This window comes from Leuresthes tenuis, unplaced genomic scaffold (assembly GCF_036924035.1).
Source record: "Leuresthes tenuis unplaced genomic scaffold, fLeuTen1.0.hap1 SCAF_18, whole genome shotgun sequence".
Lineage (NCBI taxonomy): Eukaryota > Metazoa > Chordata > Actinopteri > Atheriniformes > Atherinopsidae > Leuresthes > Leuresthes tenuis.
In genome coordinates this window covers 29,827,658-29,841,206 of record NW_027325372.1, presented here as the reverse complement: position 1 = coordinate 29,841,206, position 13,549 = coordinate 29,827,658, and the positions used below count along the sequence as shown (strand labels likewise).

The 13,549-nt window shown below is 43.4% G+C and overlaps 2 non-coding genes and 1 pseudogene across 2 annotated transcripts; all 3 read left to right on the top strand.

Moving 5' to 3' along the window:
• Positions 1-1,839: 1,839 nt before the first annotated feature.
• Positions 1,840-1,968, top strand: LOC140276264 (U2 spliceosomal RNA; annotated as a pseudogene).
• A 412-nt stretch (positions 1,969-2,380) lies between these two features.
• On the top strand, positions 2,381-2,494 carry LOC140275873 (U5 spliceosomal RNA). Its single transcript, XR_011908581.1, has one exon. It is a non-coding gene; the product is annotated as a U5 spliceosomal RNA (small nuclear RNA).
• Positions 2,495-2,792: 298 nt separating this feature from the next.
• On the top strand, positions 2,793-2,980 carry LOC140276107 (U2 spliceosomal RNA). The gene has a single exon (XR_011908792.1). It is a non-coding gene; the product is annotated as a U2 spliceosomal RNA (small nuclear RNA).
• The last annotated feature ends 10,569 nt before the right edge of the window (positions 2,981-13,549 follow it).

The window sequence follows — 13,549 nt, the reverse complement described above, 5'->3', positions numbered from 1 at the left end:
AAGGTCCAGCGCTCGGCCGTAACCCTTCTGTCTTTTTGGACTCTCACATACATTCGGTTAATCATAGAAAAATGAGAACAAAACTTTTTAGCCCCTTAAATTCATAAAACAGACATGGTGCAGTTATTTCCATTCTAGAAAATAAGAGTAATCACCACCATTCCTATAAATTCTGGATATTCTAACAATCTGAATCTTTTTTAAATGTTCGATGAAGCCCTTTGCTGTTCTGTTTAGAGACTCAGCTGATCATAAACCAAGTTTTGCTCTTGAACCAAGCTTCTAAACTCTTCACCTTTTTCATTTCTCAGTTAGTATTCACTTTAAAACTGATTAAAAGAAAAATTAAATGAATGCCTATCAACAAATGTGGGATCTAAACTCTAGTGCTTCCTCTAAAATAATTTCCTTTCTCAATTCAGAAATGTGTGTGTGTAAGTCACAACACCCGTGATATCAAAACGGCTTTCTTTTCTCTCTTTTCTCTACACTCTGCACTGTGAGCACACACAACAAATCAGAAAGGCTTTTTTCTCTCTTTTCTACGTTATGGACTGTGGGGACACAAAACCGCTCTCTCTTTTTTTTTTTTTGATTGTGTGCCAGGGCGTTGTCTCACGTATTAGATTATGCTTAAGATACGAATGGGTTTATCAGTCACATCAGAATCCATACATACTGATCCTCCCGTAATAAAATGGTCGGATCTTATCAAACACACTTTGTTTCTTGTGACAAGTCAGCGAAACAGCGTATACACGTCAAGACACTGAATCAAGTTTGCCACAAGAACTCATAAGTTTGGCAGTATTGCTCTGCCGTCAGCAATCATACACCCATTTTATTTTCATGAGATATGTGCAGGCACCTGTTCATCTACTGTTCTATCACTATGAATTAGTTTATCTATTATCAATAAGGATACTTCTACAACTACTATCAAAGTATGTCCGGACTTCTTATGTTGTCATTTGCTATATATGAATAAGTGGGTTGCTACTGAAAAGCATTAAGCATGTCACACAGCCCAAACATATAACATTTCAGGACACACCACACAGTTAACAACCACAGTGAAGCGTGTCAAAGCCCAAACATGTAACATTCAACAGGACACTTACACAACACATTCAAATCAAACAGTCAGACAACATACAAGAACCTATACCCCAGCCGGCATTGCTCCCTGCCTATTTTCCTACAACTCACTATGTTTGCGCACACCTTTATTCACAAACTCTTCAACTTATACTCTTTTACCGAAGCTGCTACAGCTCGATTGGCCAAATACCCTTAGATCCTATTTCGGTGAATTTGACATCTGCCTTGCATGTAACAGATTAGCGGTTTAGCAGTTTTAATTTAGTTTGAGTGAAGGAATTCATTTTATAGCAAAATCCGAAATCGTGAAGAACTCATGGAAGTAAGCTTATTCTCGGATTCCTGAATCTTTAGATTTGCTCTTTCTTTTACTGCAAAGTACAACGTTGAGCAGCACTAATGAGTTGTTTCTATTTTTGGCAGGCTTTACCTTTGCGGATGAGCCCTTTCTGTCTGTGCAAAAGAAATCTTGTTACTGTGCAGAGTGACTTCTCTGAGTAGAGTCGCCTTACTTGTTGCGACTGTGCCGATGTTCGAAGCTGGAGTGCAAAGTTGTTGCTTGAATGGTGCTCGTTGGAGCGTGCGGTAGTGTAAAGTTATACCATTTAAAAGGGCTGAAGAGTGCTCAGTGCAGCGGGTGGGCGGAGGTGCAAAGTGACACTATGGCCATAAAAAGAACACCGCTACAAGTGCGCATTGTGCCAGGAAGGGCCCTCGGACGTGAACCAGTGGACAGTTATCGCTTCTCGGCCTTTTGGCTAAGATCAAGTGTAGTATCTGTTCTTATAAGTTTAATGTCTGAGCTTGCTCCGTTCACTCCAAGCATCGACCCGGAACTGCAGTGCCGCTGGGAACGGTGCGCTCTCCTCTGCTCTTGTGAAAAAGCAAACAGCGGTGCAGGATGGAAGTTTCAGGGAGCCCAAGATGAAACTTTCTTTTAATCTGCTGAGAAAAGAGAGTGAATGCGAAGCAGACTTTAACACGGCTCTGGGAGCGAGCCGAGTGCGGGCTAACCGGGAGAATTGCTTGAAAGAAACGCGACACCGAATGAGCGGTCAGAACAAAGCCTCAATACGGTGTTCCCGTGTTGTTTTGTGGCTGCCTTGTCTTTTGCACAGAGTAAAAGACAAGGCAGCCATCGAATAGGGCCCGATTGTTCCTACTTGGTCAGCCGAGGAGCAAGGGGGGGGAGCAAGCGTCTCAACCAAGCAAAGCTCACCATGGGGAAGGTGGCTATGCCAACTAGCCTGATGCCCTGCTCCCGCAGTGATGGATAATCGTACTCTGGTTTCTCTTCATAACGTACAAGTCCTTCGCCTTTTACTAAAGACTTCTGTGGAGAGCAGCACTAATGAATTGTTTCTATTTTTGGCAGGCTTTACCTTTGGGGGTGAAGCCCTTTCTGTCTGTGCAAAAGAAATCTTGTTACTGTGCGGAGTGACTTCGCTGAGTAGAGTCGCCTTACTTGTTGCGACTGTGCCGATGTTCAAAGCTGGAGTCCAAAGTTGTTGCTTGAATGGTGCTCGCTGGAGCGTGCGGTAGTGTAAAGTTATACCATTTAAAAGGGCTGAAGAGTGCTCAGTGCAGCGGGTGGGCGGAGGTGCAAAGTGACACTATGGCCATAAAAAGAACACCGCTACAAGTGCGCATTGTGCCAGGAAGGGCCCTCGGACGTGAACCAGTGGACAGATATCGCTTATCGGCCTTTTGGCTAAGATCAAGTGTAGTATCTGTACTTATCAGTTTAATATGTGATATGTCTATGCAAGGACTACATATTAAATGGATTTGTATCAATAGGAGTTGAAAAAGGAGCTTGCTCCGTTCACTCCAAGCATCGACCCGGTACTGCAGTGCCGCTGGGAACGGTGCGCTCTCCTCTGCTCTTGTGAAAAAGCAAACAGTGGTACAGGATGGAAGTTTCAGGGAGCCCAAGATGAAACTTTCTTTTAATCTGCTGAGAAAAGAGAGTGAATGCGAAGCAGACTTTAACACGGCTCTGGGAGCGAGCCGAGTGCGGGCTAACCAGGAGAATTGCTTGAAAGAAACGCGACACCGAATGAGCGTTCAGAACAAAGCCTCAATACGGTGTTCCTGTGGTGTTTTTATAAAATGCGGTGAAAAAAAAGGTGGGAATGCCCCATAGAAAACTAAAAGGTGGAGCGGAAGTGTTCGGCTGCAAGAAGGTGTGAATGTCCGACTATATTTGGTGAAAAGCAGGTGAAGCAAGGTCTGAATGCCCAACCTTACATCATCAAAAGCGAGATCAGAGGTTTTTGACTGCAAGAAGGCCATAGTTTGCCAAAAGCGGGTAAGGTGCGAATGACCGACTAAATATCAACAAAAGTGGGGGCGGAGGTCTTCGGATGCAAGTGGGTGTGAATATCCCACCATACAAGTATGGTGGAGAGGAAGCTGTGAATGGCCGACCATGGTTTGCAAAAAGCGGGTGAGAAAAGGTTCGAATGTCCAACCATACATGATCAAAACAGGGAGCGGAGGTGTTTGGCTGCGACAAGGTGTGGATGTCCACCCATAATTAATGAAAAGCGGGCCACACGTAGGTTCGAATGCCCAACCATACATCATCAAAAGCAGGAGTGGATGTGTTCGGCTACAAGAAGGTTTGAATGTCCGAGCATAGTTTGTAAAAAGCGGGTAAGAAAAGGTTCGAATGCCCGAACATACACCATCAAAAGAGGTAGCGGAGGTGTTCCGCTGTAAGACGGTGTGAATGTCCGACCATAGTTGGTAAAAAGTGGGTATGAAAAGGTTCGAATGCCCCAATTCGGCTGCAAAAAACTGTGTTCGGCTGCAAAAAGGTGTGAATGTTTGACTAAAGTTTGTAAAAAGCGGGTAAGACAAGGTGCGAATGCCTGACAATGTATGATCAAAAGCGGGAGCGGAGATGTTCAGCTGCAAGAAGGTCTAAATGTCCATCATTAATTGCTAGAAAACATGAAAGAAAATTTTCGATAATCAATCCGCACATGATCATAAGTGGGAGAGGAGGTGTTCAGCTGCAAGAAGGTGTGAATGTCCTACCATAATTGCTGAAAAATGTGTTAGAAACGGTAAGAATGCCGGACCATACATCATCAAAAGCTAGAGAGGTGGTATTCGGCTGGAAGTAGGTGTGAATGTCTGACTAAAGTTCAAATATATTAACAAAAGCGGGAGGAGAGGTCTTCGGATGAGTGGTTGACAATTTCCAACCATAATCTATAAAATGCGGTGAAAAAAAAGGTGTGATAGAAACCTAAAAGGTGGAGCGGAAGTGTTCGGCTGCAAGAAGGTGTGAATGTCCGTCTATAGTTGGTGAAAAGTAGGAAAAGCAAGGTCTGAATGCCCAATCTTACATCATCAAAAGCGAGATCAGAGGTGTTTGGCTGCAAGAAAACGGGTAAGGTGTGAATGACCGACTAAATATCAACAAAAGTGGGGGCGGAGGTCTTCGGATGCAAGTGGGTGTGAATATCCCACCATGCAAGTATGGTGGAGAGGAAGCTGTGAATGTCCGACCATGGTTTGTAAAACGCGGGTAAGACAAGGTGCGAATGCCCGACAATGTATGATCAAAAGAGGGAGTGGAGGTGGTCGGCTACAAGGTCTGAATTTCCAACCATAATTTGTAAACACCGTTGAAGAAAAGCCTCGAAAGCCCGACTATACACCATCAAAAGCGGGAGTAGAGGTGTTCAGCTGCAAGAAGGTCTGAATGTCCACCAATAATTACTGAAAAATGGGTAAGAAAAGGTGTGAATGCCCAACTATACATCATCAAAAGCAGAAGTGGATGTGTTCGGCCACAAGAAGGTTTGAATGTCCGACCATAGTTTGTAAAAGGCGGGTAAGAAAAGGTTTGAATGCCCGAACATACACAATCAAAAGAGGGAGCGGAGGTGTTTCGCTGCAAGAAGGTGTGAATGTCCGAGCATAGTTTGTAAAAAGTGGGTAAGAAAAGGTTCGAATGCCAGAACATACACCATCAAAAGAGGGAGCGGAGGTGTTCCGCTGTAAGAAGGTGTGAATGTCCGACCATGGTTTGTAAAAAGCGAGTAAGAAAAGGTTCGAATGCAAAAATATACACCATCAAAAGCGTAAGCCGAGGTGTTCGGCTGCAAGTAGGTGTGAATGTCAGATCATAATTTGCAAAAAGCTGATGAGAAAGGTGTGAATGACCGACAATAATTGCTGAAAAATGTGTTAGAAAAGGTAAGAATGCCGGACCATTCATCATCAAAAGCGGGAGAAGAGGTGTTCGGCTGCAAGAAGGTGTGAATGTCCGACCATAATTGGTAAAAAGCGGGTAAGAAAAGGTTAAAATACCCGACTCTACACAATCAATAGCGGGAGCGGAGTTGTTAGGCTACTAAAAGGTGTGAAAGGCCAACCATGGTTTGTAAAAAGCGGGTAAGAAAAGGTGCGAATGCACAATGTATGATCAAAAGAGGGAGCGGAGGTTTTCGGCTGCAAGAAGGTCTAAATGTCCAACCATAATTTGTAAAAACCGGGGCAGAAAAGGCTCGGAAGCCCGACTATACACCATCAAAAGAGGGAGCGGAGGTTTTCGGCGGCAAGAAGGTCTAAATGTCCAACCATAATTTGTAAAAACCGGGGAAGAAAAGGCTCGGAAGCCCGACTATACACCATCAAAAGCGGGAGCGGAGGTGTTCAGCTGCAAGAAGGTCTGAATGTCCATCAATAATTGCTAGAAAACATGAAAAAAAAATTTCGAATATCCAACCGCACATGATCATAAGTGGGAGAGGAGGTTTTCAGCTGCAAGAAGGTGTGAATGTCCACCCATAATTCCTCAAAAATGGGTAAAAAAAAAGGTGCGAATGCCCAAATATACATCATCAAAAGCAGGACTGGATGTGTTCGGCTACAAGAAGTTTTGAATGTCCGAGCATAGTTTGTAAAAAGTGGGTAAGAAAAGGTTCAAATGCCCGAAAATACACCATCAAAAGAGGGAGCGGAGGTGTTCCGCCATAAGAAGGTGTGAATGTCCGACTGTAGTTGGTAAAAAGTGGGTAAGAAAAGGTTAAAATACCCGACTGTACACAATCAATAGCGGGAGAGAATGTGTTCGGCTACAAGAAGGTGTGAAAGTCCGACCATGTTTTGTAAATAGCGGGTAAGAAAAGGTGCGAATGCCCGACAATGTATGATAAAAAGTGGGAGCGGAGGTTTTCGGCTAAAAGAAGGTCTGAATGTCCAACCATAATTTTTAAAAACCGGGGAAGAAAAGGCTCAAAGGCCCGACTATACACCATCAAAAGCGGGAGCAGAGGGGTTCAGCTGCAAGAAGGTCTGAATGTCCATCAATAATTGCTAGAAAACATGAAAGAAAATTTTCGAATATCAAACCGCACATGATCATAAGTGGGAGCGGAGGTGTTCAGCTGCAAGAAGGTGTGAATGTCCACCCATAATTCCTCAAAAATGGGTAAAAAAAAAGGTGCGAATGCCCAACCATACATCATCAAAAGCAGGACTGGATGTGTTCGGCTACAAGAAGGTTTGAATGTCCGAGCACAGTTTGTAAAAAGCGGGTAAGAAAAGGTTTGAATGCCCGAACATACACCATCAAAAGAGGGAGCGGAGGTGTTCCGCCATAAGAAGGTGTGAATGTCCGACCGTAGTTGGTAAAAAGCGGGTAAGAAAAGGTTAAAATACCCAACTGTACACAATCAATAGCGGGAAGGGATGTGTTCGGCTACAAGAAGGTGTGAAAGTCCGACCATGTTTTGTAAAAAGTGATTAAGAAAAGGTGCGAATGCCCGACAATGTATGATCAAAAGAGGGAGCAGAGGGGTTCAGCTGCAAGAAGGTCTCAATGTCCATCAATAATTGCTAGAAAACATGAAAGAAAATTTTCGAATATCAAACCGCACATGATCATATGCGGGAGAGGAGGTGTTCAGCTGCAAGAAGGTGTGAATGTCCACCCATAATTCCTGAAAAATGGGTAAAAAAAGGTGCGAATGCCCAACCATACATCATCAAAAGCAGGTGTGAATGTCAGATCATAATTTGTAAAAACCTGATGAGAAATGGTGAGAATGCCCGACTATACACCATCAAATGCGGGAGCGGAGGTGTTCGGCTGTGAGTAGGTGTGAATGTCCGACCATACTTGCTGAAAAATATGAAAAAGCAGTTTTCACTTGGTTTGAGTGAAGGAATTCATTTTATATCAAAATCCAAAATTGTGTAGAACTCGTGGAAATAAGTTTATTCTCGGATTCCTAAAGGTTTAGTGTTGTTCTTTGGTATACTGCAAAGTAATACTTTCTTTTTTGTTGAAACCGATTCAGACATGGATAAATATGAAGGACAAAGCAGTTTTAACTTGGTTTGAGTGAAGGAATTCATTTTATATCAAAATCCGAAATTGTGTAGAACTGGTGAAAAGAAGCTTATTCTCGGATTACTAAAGGTTTAGTGTTGTTCTTTGGTATACTGCAAAGTAATACTTTCTTTTTTGTTGAAACCTATTCAGACATGGAAAAATATTAAGGACAAAGCAGTTTTAACTTGGTTTGAGTGAAGGAATTCATTTTATATCAAAATCCGAAATTGTGTAGAACTGGTGAAAAGAAGCTTATTCTCGGATTACTAAAGGTTTAGTGTTGTTCTTTGGTATACTGCAAAGTAATACTTTCTTTTTTGTTGAAACCTATTCAGACATGGATAAATATGAAGGACAAAGCTGTTTTAACTTGGTTTGAGTGAAGGAATTCATTTTATATCAAAATCCGAAATTGTGTAGAACTCGTCAATCGACGCTTATTCTCGGATTCCTGATAGGGTTTAGAGTTGTTCTTTCCTATCCTGCAAAGTACAACGTTCTTTTTTTGTTTAAAGCTATTTAGACATTTAGACATGCCTTTTCTTCCCCGGTTTTTACAAAGTTTAGTAGACATTCAGACCTTCTTGCAGCCGAAAACCTCCACTCCCTCTTTTGATCATACATTGTCGGGCATTCGCACATTTTCTTGACCGCTTTTTACAAAACATGGTCAGACTTTCACACCTTCTTGTAGCCGAACACATCCCTTCCCGCTATTGATTGTGTACAGTCGGCCATTTTAACCTTTTCTTACCCGCTTTTTACCAACTACGGTCGGACATTCACACCTTCTTATGGCGGAACACCTCCGCTCCCTCTTTTGATGGTGTATGTTCGGGCATTCAAACCTTTTCTTACCCGCTTTTTACAAACTATGCTCGGACATTCAAACCTTCTTGTAGCCGAACACATCCAGTCCTTCTTTTGATGATGTATGGTTGGGCATTCGCACCTTTTTTTTTTACCCATTTTTCAGCAATTATTGTCGGTCATTCACACCTTTCTCATCAGCTTTTTGCAAATTATGATCTGACATTCACACCTACTTGCAGCCGAACACCTCGGCTTCCGCTTTTGATTGTGTAAAGTCGGGTATTTTAACCTTTTCTTACCCGCTTTTTACCAACTATGGTCGGACATTCACACCTTCTTACAGCGGAACACCTCCGCTCCCTCTTTTGATGGTGTATGTTCTGGCATTCGAACCTTTTCTTACCCATTTTTTACAAACTATGCTCGGACATTCACACCTTCTTGCAGCGAAACACCTCCGCTCCCTCTTTTGATTGTGTATGTTCAGGCATTCGAACCTTTTCTTACCCACCTTTTACAAACTATGGTCGGACATTCAAACCTTCTTGTGGCCAAACACATTCACTTCTGCTTTTGATGATGTATAGTTGGGCATTCATACCTTTTCTTACCTATTTTTCAGTAATTATTGGTGGCCATTCAGACCTTCTTGCAGCTGAACACCTCTGCTCCAGCTTTTGATGGCGTATAGCCGGGCTTTCAAGGCTTTTCTTCAACGGTGTTTACAAATTATGGTTGGAAATTCAGACCTTGCAGCCGAACACCTCCGCTCCCTCTTTTGATCATACATTGTCGGGCATTCGCACCTTGTCTTACCCGCGTTTTACAAACCATGGTCGGACTTTCACACCTTCTTGTAGCCGAACAACTCCGCTCCGGCTATTGATTGTGTACAGTCGGGTATTTTAACCTTTTCTGACCCGCTTTTTAACAATTATGGTCGGACATTCACACCGTCTTACAGCGGAACACCTCCACTCCCTCTTTTGATGGTGTATGTTTGGGCATTCGAACTTTTTCTTACCCACTTTTTACAAACTATGGTCGGACATTCAAACCTTCTTGTAGCAGAACACATCCACTTCTTCTTTTGATGATGTATGGTTGGGCTTTTGCACCTTTTCTTACCCATTTTTCTGGAATTATGGGTGGACATTCACACCTACTTGCAGTCGAACAGCTCTGCTCCCACTTTTGATTATGTTTGGTTGGATATTCGAACCTTTTCTTAACCGCTTTTTACAAACTTTGGTCGAACGTTCACACCTTCTTGCAGCCGAACAACTCCGCTTCCGCTTTTGATGGTATATATTCGGGCATTCGAACCTTTTCTTACCCGCTTTTTACCAACTATGGTCGGACATTCGCACCATCTTTCAGCGGAACACCTCCGCTCCCTCTTTTGATGGTGTATGTTCGGGCATTCGCACCTTTTCTTACCTGCTTTTTACAAACTTTGGTCGGACGTTGACACCTTCTTGCAGCCGAACACCTCCGCTTCCACTTTTGATGGTATATATTCGGGCATTCGAACCTTTTCTTACCCGCTATTTACCAACTATGGTCGGACATTCGCACCATCTTACAGCGGAACACCTCTTCTCCCGCTTTTGATGATGAATGGTCCGGAATTCTTACCTTTTCTAACACATTTTTCAGCAATTATTGTCGGTCATTCACACCTTTCTCCTCAGCTTTTTGCAAATTATGATCTGACATTCACACCTACTTGCAGCCGAACACCTCGGCTTCCGCTTTTGATGGTGTATATTTTGGCATTCGAACCTTTTCTTACCCGCTTTTTACAAACCATGGTCGGACTTTCACACCTTCTTTTAGCCGAACAACTCCGCTCCCGCTATTGATTGTGTAGAGTCGGGTATTGTAACCTTTTCTTACCCGCTTTTTACCAACTATGGTCGGACATTCACACCTTCTTACAGCGGAACAACTCCGCTCCCTCTTTTGATTGTGTATGTTCTGGCATTTGAACCTTTTCTTACCCACTTTTTACAAACTATGCTCGGACATTCACACCTTCTTGCAGCGAAACACCTCCGCTCCCTCTTTTGATTGTGTATGTTCGGGCATTCAAACCTTTTCTTACCCGCCTTTTACAAACTATGGTCGGACATTCAAACCTTGTGGCCGAACACATCCACTTCTGCTTTTGATGATGTATAGTTGGGCATTCAAACCTTTTCTTACCCATTTTTCAGTAATTATTGGTGGACATTCAGACCTTCTTGCAGCTGAACACCTCTGCTCCCGCTTTTGATGGTGTATAGTCGGGCTTTCGATGCTTTTCTTCAACGGTGTTTACAAATTATGGTTGGAAATTCAGACCTTGCAGCCGAGCACCTCCGCTCCCTCTTTTGATCATACATTGTCGGGCATTCGCACCTTATCTTACCCGCGTTTTACAAACCATGGTCGGACTTTCACACCTTCTTGTAGCCGAACAACTCCGCTCCCACTATTGATTGTGTACAGTCGGGTGTTTTAAACTTTTCTTACCCGCTTTTTACCAATTATGGTCGGACATTCAAACCTTCTTGTAGCAGAACACATCCACTTCTTCTTTTGATGATGTATGGTTGGGCATTCGCACCTTTTCTTACCCATTGTTCTGGAATTATGGGTGGACATTCACACCTACTTGCAGTCGAACAGCTCTGCTCCCACTTTTGATTATGTTTGGTTGGATATTCGAACCTTTTCTTAACCGCTTTTTACAAACTTTGGTCGAACGTTCACACCTTCTTGCAGCCGAACAACTCCGCTTCCGCTTTTGATGGTATATATTCGGGCATTCGAACCTTTTCTTACCCGCTTTTTACCAACTATGGTCGGACATTCGCACCATCTTTCAGCGGAACACCTCCGCTCCCTCTTTTGATGGTGTATGTTCGGGCATTCGCACCTTTTCTTACCTGCTTTTTACAAACTTTGGTCGGACGTTGACACCTTCTTGCAGCCGAACACCTCCGCTTCCACTTTTGATGGTATATATTCGGGCATTCGAACCTTTTCTTACCCGCTATTTACCAACTATGGTCGGACATTCGCACCATCTTACAGCGGAACACCTCTTCTCCCGCTTTTGATGATGAATGGTCCGGAATTCTTACCTTTTCTAACACATTTTTCAGCAATTATTGTCGGTCATTCACACCTTTCTCCTCAGCTTTTTGCAAATTATGATCTGACATTCACACCTACTTGCAGCCGAACACCTCGGCTTCCGCTTTTGATGGTGTATATTTTGGCATTCGAACCTTTTCTTACCCGCTTTTTACAAACCATGGTCGGACTTTCACACCTTCTTTTAGCCGAACAACTCCGCTCCCGCTATTGATTGTGTAGAGTCGGGTATTGTAACCTTTTCTTACCCGCTTTTTACCAACTATGGTCGGACATTCACACCTTCTTACAGCGGAACACCTCCGCTCCCTCTTTTGATTGTGTATGTTCTGGCATTTGAACCTTTTCTTACCCACTTTTTACAAACTATGCTCGGACATTCACACCTTCTTGCAGCGAAACACCTCCGCTCCCTCTTTTGATTGTGTATGTTCGGGCATTCAAACCTTTTCTTACCCGCCTTTTACAAACTATGGTCGGACATTCAAACCTTGTGGCCGAACACATCCACTTCTGCTTTTGATGATGTATAGTTGGGCATTCAAACCTTTTCTTACCCATTTTTCAGTAATTATTGGTGGACATTCAGACCTTCTTGCAGCTGAACACCTCTGCTCCCGCTTTTGATGGTGTATAGTCGGGCTTTCGATGCTTTTCTTCAACGGTGTTTACAAATTATGGTTGGAAATTCAGACCTTGCAGCCGAGCACCTCCGCTCCCTCTTTTGATCATACATTGTCGGGCATTCGCACCTTATCTTACCCGCGTTTTACAAACCATGGTCGGACTTTCACACCTTCTTGTAGCCGAACAACTCCGCTCCCACTATTGATTGTGTACAGTCGGGTGTTTTAAACTTTTCTTACCCGCTTTTTACCAATTATGGTCGGACATTCAAACCTTCTTGTAGCAGAACACATCCACTTCTTCTTTTGATGATGTATGGTTGGGCATTCGCACCTTTTCTTACCCATTGTTCTGGAATTATGGGTGGACATTCACACCTACTTGCAGTCGAACAGCTCTGCTCCCACTTTTGATTATGTTTGGTTGGATATTCGAACCTTTTCTTAACCGCTTTTTACAAACTTTGGTCGGACGTTCACACCTTCTTGCAGCCGAACAACTCCACTTCCGCTTTTGATGGTATATATTCGGGCATTCGAACCTTTTCTTACCCGCTTTTTACCAACTATGGTCGGACATTCGCACCATCTTACAGCGGAACACCTCCGCTCCCTCTTTTGATGGTGTATGTTCGGGCATTCGCAGCTTTTCTTACCTGCTTTTTACAAACTTTGGTCGGACGTTGACACCTTCTTGCAGCCAAACACCTCCGCTTCCGCTTTTGATGGTATATATTCGGGCATTCGAACCTTTTCTTACCCGCTTTTTACCAACTATGGTCGGACATTCGCACCATCTTACAGCGGAACACCTCCGCTCCCTCTTTTGATGGTGTATGTTCGGGCATTCGCACCTTTTCTTACCCGCTTTTTAAAAACTATGCTCGGACATTCACACCTTCTTTCAGCGAAACACCTCCGCTCCCTCTTTTGATTGTGTATGTTCTTGCATTCGAACCTTTTCTTACCCACTTTTTACAAACTATGCTCGGACATTCACACCTTCTTGCAGCGAAACACCTCCGCTCCCTCTTTTGATTGTGTATGTTCGGGCATTCGAACCTTTTCTTACCCGCCTTTTACAAACTATGGTCGGACATTCAAACCTTCTTGTAGCAGAACACATCCATTTCTTCTTTTGATGATGTATGGTTGGGCATTCGCACCTTTTCTTACCCATTTTTCAGGAATTATGGGTGGACATTCACACCTACTTGCAGTCGAACAGCTCTGCTCCCACTTTTGATTATGTTTGGTTGGATATTCGAACCTTTTCTTAACTGCTTTTTACAAACTTTGGTGAGACGTTCACACCTTCTTGCAGCCGAACACCTCCGCTTCCGCTTTTGATGGTATATATTCGGGCATTCGAACCTTTTCTTACCCGCTTTTTACCAACTATGGTCGGACATTCGCACCATCTTACAGCGGAACACCTCCGCTCCCTCTTTTGATGGTGTATGTTCGGGCATTCGCACCTTTTCTTACCCGCTTTTTTACAAACTAT